Source organism: Pongo pygmaeus, chromosome 13, assembly GCF_028885625.2.
Source record: "Pongo pygmaeus isolate AG05252 chromosome 13, NHGRI_mPonPyg2-v2.0_pri, whole genome shotgun sequence".
NCBI lineage: Eukaryota > Metazoa > Chordata > Mammalia > Primates > Hominidae > Pongo > Pongo pygmaeus.
In genome coordinates this window covers 51,064,562-51,070,775 of record NC_072386.2, presented here as the reverse complement: position 1 = coordinate 51,070,775, position 6,214 = coordinate 51,064,562, and the positions used below count along the sequence as shown (strand labels likewise).

Genomic DNA, 6,214 nt, shown 5'->3' with positions numbered 1-6,214 from the left:
AAATAATAGGTACTGCTCTTTCTACAGATCCAATAGAAAATAGACTGTTTTTTTGGTTCTAGCTCTTTTCCTTGAAACCTTATTTATATTTAAATTTTTTAGCGCCAGGCCCGGTGGCTCATGCCTGTGATCCCAGCACTTTGGGAGGCCAAGGCGGGTGGATTACCTGAGGCTTGGAGTTCGAGACCAGGCTGACCAACATGGTGAAACCCCGTCTCTACTAAAAATACAAAAACTAGCTGGGCATGGTGGTGGGCGTCTGTAATCCCAACTACTCAGGAGGCTGAGGCAGAAGAATCAGTTGAACCTGGGAGGCGAAGGTTGCAGCGAGCCAAGATCGCACCATTGCACTCCAGCCTGGGTGATAGAGCAAGACTGTGTCTCAAAAAAAATACTGTTGCCCAGGCTGGAGCGCAGTGGCGTGATCTCGGCTCACTGCAAACTCCGCCTCCCCATTTCAAGCGATTCTCCTGCCTCAGCCTCCCGAGTGGCTGGGACTACAGGCCCATGCCACCGCACCTGGCTAATTTTTGTATTTTAGTACAGACGGGGTTTCACTGTGTTGGCCAGGCTGGTCTCAAACTCCTGACCTCAGGTGATCCGCCTTCCTTGGCCTCCCAAAGTGCTGGGATTACAGGCATGAGCCACCGCACCCAACCAATTTTTTTGTCTGGTCTTAAAGACAGGATCTCCCTCTGTCACCCAGGCTGGAGTACAGTGACATGATCATAGCTTATTGTAGCCTCTGACTCCTAGGCTCAAAAGATATTCCCATTTCAGCCTTCCAAGTAGCTGGAAATACAGGCACATGCCACCACTCCCAGCTTTGAAGTGTGTTGTTGTTGTTGTTGTTTTAATAAAACTTTTTTTAAATGCAATGGGTTTTTTAGTTTTGTTTTGTTTTGAGACAGGGTCTTGCTCCATTGCCCAAGCTGGAGTGCAGCGGTACGATCTTGGCTCACCACAACCTTACCTTCCCGGACTCAAGCAATCCTCCCACCTCAGCAGCACCTGCCCTCCCCACCGGGAAGCTGGGACTACAGGTGCTCACCACCATGCCCAGCTAGTTTTTGTATTTTTTGTAGAGATGGAGTTTCACCATGTTCCCCAGGCTGGTCTCGAACTCCTGGCCTCAAGCAGTCAGCCCACCTTGACCTCCCAAAGTGCTGGGATGACAGGTGTGAGCCACTGCACCTGGCCCAATGTGTTTTTTAATGGAAAAACAAAAAATCACACAGAAGACATTCATGCCCTGGCCAAGCCACGGGGCTACCCCAAGTAAATGGCGATTTGCTGTGTGAATGGGAGCTGGATCTCAGTCCTGACCAAGATCCCCGTGGATGAGTCCTGGCTTTGCCACTTCCTGAAAATGTACGTTGTAGCAGCTTACTTAACTTTATTCTGCCTCTGTTTCTCATTTGTAAAATACAGTCATTGTGAGTTTTGAATAAGTCATCATTTCCTTCCCTTCTTCTTCTTATACTACCAGAGTGTTAGTCTTTGCAAACCCAAATATTTAAAGAGACTGCTATTTTTATTTGCTTTTATCCCAATGTTCCTAACTTGGGTAAATCAACATGATGCAATAAGATCAAGACCTTTTTGGTCTTTTACTGGGCTGAAATCTTGTAATAAATGCTCACAAGATATCAAATGACAAAAACTATATCATTCAAAAGATCTGAGTATTATAAATCCAGAGTAATGTCTGGTACAGAATAAGAGAATTGGGGGTACTTTAGCCACCCCCTAATCTCTGATACATATCTTTATATTAAACATCATGGATGGGCAGCCTCAAGCTGATTTGATGCCAGTCCCCTAGGTATTGAGCAAGTTGTGTAACCTCCGCAAACTCCTCCTGCAAGATCCAGGTCAGGAGCAGCCACTCAAACCCTAGGCTGAGCACGAATCCTAGAGGTTGGACCATTAGGAAGAAACAAGCCAGCACCTAGGCATCCTTTTACACAGGTTTTCAAAAAGACCCACTTACACACCTATATGCCGGGAAGGTTCTGCTTTTCTTTCTTTTTTATTTTTATTTTTATTTATTTATTTATTTTTTTTTTTTGAGACGGAGTCTCGCTCTGTCGCCCAGGCTGGAGTGCAGTGGGGCGATTTCTGCTCACTGCAAGCTCCACCTCCCGGGTTCACGCCATTCTCCTGCCTCAGCCTCCCAAGTAGCTGGGATTACAGGTGCCTGCCACCACGCCCGGCTAATTTTTTTTGTATTTTTAGTAGAGATGGGGTTTCACCATATTAGCCAGGATGGTCTCGATCTCCTGACCTCGTGATCCGCCCGCTTCGGCCTCCCAAAGTGCTGGGATTACAGGCGTGAGCTACTGTGCCCGGCCTTTTTTTTTTTTTTTTTTTGAGACGGAGTTTTGCTCTTGTTGCCCAGGCTGGAGTGCAATGGCCTAATCTCAGCTCACTGCAACCTCCGCCTCCTGGGTTCAAGTGATTCTCCTGCCTCAGCCTCCAGAGTAGCTGGGATTACAGTCATGTGCCACCATGCCCAGCTAATTTTGTATTTTTAGTAGAGACGGGGTTTCTCTGTGTTGGTCAGGCTGGTCTTGAACTCCCGACCTCAGGTGATCTGCCCAGCTCAGCCTCCCAAAGTGCTCAGATTACAAGCATGAGCCACCACACCCGGCCTCGGGTTGTACTTTTCTAGCTTCTGTATTTACAGATAGGTCAAGGAGAAGAAAGTTGGGACTCTCTTAAGTCAGAATAAGTTAATATGGTTATACATTTAAATGCTAATAATTCAATCATTTTAAAAAGGAGAGATTGATCAGGCATAGTGGCTCATGCCTGTAATCCCAGCACTTTGAGAGTCTGAGACAGGACAGCTGCTGGATACCAGGAGTTGGAGACCAGCCTGGGCAATATAGCAAGACCCCATCTCTACAAAAAAGAAAAAATTGGCTTGGTGCAGTGGCTCATGCCTGTAATCCCATCATTTTGGGAGGCCAAGGGCGGATTGGGCGGATTGCCTGAGATCAGGAAGTCAAGGCCAGCCTGGCCAACATGGCTAAACCCTATCTCTACTAAAAAATACAAAAAATAGCTAGGCATGGTGGTGGGTGCCTGTAATCCGAGCTGCTGGGGAGGCTGAGGCAAGAGAATTGCTTGAGCCTAGGAGGCGGAGATTGCAGTAAGCCGAAATCATGCCACTGTACTCCAGCCTGGGCATCAACAGTGAAACTCCATCTCAAAAAAAAGAAAAAAAGAAAAGGGCCAGGCGCGGTGGCTCACGCCTGTAATCCTGGCACTTTGGGAGGCCGAGGTGGGTGGATCACGAGGTCAGGAGATCGAGACCATGCTGGCTAACACGGTGAAAAGCTATCTCTATTAAAAATACAAAAAATTAGCTGGGCGTGGTGGCAGGCACCTGTAGTCCCACCTACTCAGGAGGCTGAGGCAGGAGAATGGTGTGAATCCAGGAGGTAGAGCTTGCAGTGAGCTGAGATAGTGCCACTGAACTCCAGCCTGGGCAACAGAGTGAGACTCCTTCTCAAAAAAAGAAAAAGAAAAAGAAAAAATTAGCAAGACTTGGTGACATGCACCTGTCGTCTCAGCTACTTGGGAGGCTGAGGTGGGGGATCACTTGAGCCCAGGGGTTCAAGGGTGCAGTGAGCTGTGATTGTACCACTGCACTCTAGCCTGGGCAACAGAGACTCTGTCTCTTAAAAAAAAAAAAAAAATAGGCCAGGCACGGTGGCTCATGCTTGTAATCCTAGCACTTTGGGAGGCCAAGGCAGGCAGATTACCTGAGGTCAGGAGTTCGAAACCTCATCTCTACTAAAAATACAAAAAATAGCCGGGTGTGGTGGCACACACCTATAATCCCAGCTACTCGGGAGGCTGAGACAGGAGAATTGCTTGAACCCGGGAGGCGGAGGTTGCAGTGAGCCGAGATCACACCACTGCCCTCCAGCCTGGGTGACAGAGGAGAGACTCCGTCTCAAAAAAAAGAAAAAAAAATAGATAAAATTAAGTTGGGTTTTCTTTTTTGAAATGGAGTCTCACTCTGTCGCCCAGGCTGGAATGCAGTGGTGTGATCTTGGCTCACTGCAACCTCCGCCTCCTGGGTTCAAGCAATTCTGTGTCAGCACCCCCTAGTAGCTGGGATTACAGGCACGCGCCACCACACCCAGCTATATTTTGTACTTTTAGTAGAGACGGGGTTTCAACATGTTGGCCAGGTTGGTCTCGAACTCATGACCTCAGGTGATCCGCCCGCCTCGGCCTCCTAACATGCTGGGATTACAGGCATGAGCCACCACACCTGGCCAAAATTAAGTTTTAAAATATATATAATTAAGCCTAATATTAGTGGGGGGAGGGGATCATGGTGGAGGAATACACTCCCGAAAAATTTTTTAAAACAAAAATATTGAAAAGAACAGTTGTGAGTTGGTAGCCAAATTTCTTAAGGTCTTGCTTAGTTAGGCAAGGCTTAAAAAAGACAAATAAAAATGTAACAGTGAAGATATTACATGAGAGGTCACATAGATGGCACACCCTGCCCTCTATGCCTAAATTCTCATATGAGTTGCATTTTCACCTTTCTGGCTCTTCGGGCAGTGACCTGGTGGTTGGCAAGAACGAGCTCCTTATGAAAGGCAGCAAAAAGGGAGCCAAGAAGAAGATATTTGATCCATCTTCTAAGAAAGATTGGTATGATGTGGAAGCACCTGCTATGTTCAGTGTAAGAAATATTGGGAAATACTAGTCACCAGGACTCAAGAAACGAAAATTGTCTCTGTTTGCTCAAGGGTCATTTGTTTGAAGTGAGCCTTGCTGAAAGATGAAGTTGCATTTAGAAAAGTCAAGCTTATTATTAAGGATGTTCAGAGCAAAAACGCCTAACTTGCATGGCATGGATCTTAGCAGTGACAAAATGTGTTCCATGGTGAGAAAAGGGCAATGATTGCAGCTCATGTTAATGTCAAGACTACCAATGTCTTGCTTACCAAGACTACTACTATTTGCTTTGCTGCCTATTCTGTGTTGGTAAAAAACACAACAGTCAGCCAGGCACTGTGGCTCACACCTGTAATCCCAGCACTTTGTGAGGCTGAGACGGGTGGATCACCTGAGGTCAGGAGTTCGAGACCAGCCTGGCTAACATGGTGAAACCCTGTCTCTACTAAAAAATTAAAAAAAAAAATAGCTGGGTGTGCTGGCACATACCTGTTATCCCAGCTACTTGGGAGGCTGAGGCAGGAGAATTGCTTGAACGCAGGAGGTAGAGGTTGCAGTGAGCCAAGGTCGCACCACTGCACTCCAACCTGGGCAAGAGAGCAAGACTCCGTCTCAAAAACAAAAAACCAGTCAGATACAGAAGACCTCTTACACTCATACCAACAAGTCTGCCAAGGAGATGACTGAAAACATGACCTGAGAGGTGCAGAAAAGTGACTTGAAAAGGTGGTCAATAAATTGATTCCAGATAGCATTGGAAAAGACAAAGAAAAGGCTTACCAGTCTATTTATCCTCTCCCTGATGTCCTAATTAGAAAAGTGAAAATGCAAGTGGGGCGCAGTGGCTCACACCTGTAATCCCAGCACTTTGGGAGGCCGAGACGGGCGGATTACCAGGTCAGGATTTCGAGACCAGCCTGACCAACATGGTGAAACTCCATCTCTACTAAAAATACAAAAATTAGCTAGGTGTGATGGCATGCCTGTAATCCCAGCTATGCAGGAGGCTGAAGCAGGAGAATCGCTTGAACCCGGGAGGCGGAGGTTGCAGTGAGCTGAGATAGCACCAGTGCACTCCAGCCTGGGCGACAGGGCAAGACTCCATCTCAAAAAAAAAATCGGCCTAAGTTTGAATTGGGAAAATTCATTGAGCTTCATGGTCAAGGCAGTAGTTCTGGAAAAGCTCCTGGGGACAAGACAGGTGCTAAAGTTGAATGAGCTGATAGATATGAACCACCAATTCAAGTATCTGTTTAAAATTCAGACTTTTAGTAGTGACAAAAAGTCCTATTTGTAAACAAACAAACAAACAAAAACCAGTTACTTGGCCAGGAACGGTGGCTCACGCCTGTAATCCCAGCACTTTGGGAGGCCGAGGCAGGCAGATCACCTGAGGTCAGGAGTTCAAGACCAGCTTGGCCAAGATGGTGAAACCTCATCTCTACTAAAAATACAAAAATTAGCCAGGTGTGGTGGCAAGCATCTGTAGTCCCAGCTCCTCGGG

At 46.8% G+C, this 6,214-nt stretch overlaps 1 pseudogene; it reads left to right on the top strand.

Annotated features, from left to right (window-relative positions):
* The first annotated feature begins 1,282 nt into the window (after nt 1-1,282).
* Nucleotides 1,283-5,967, top strand: LOC129043468 (40S ribosomal protein S3a-like; annotated as a pseudogene).
* The last annotated feature ends 247 nt before the right edge of the window (nt 5,968-6,214 follow it).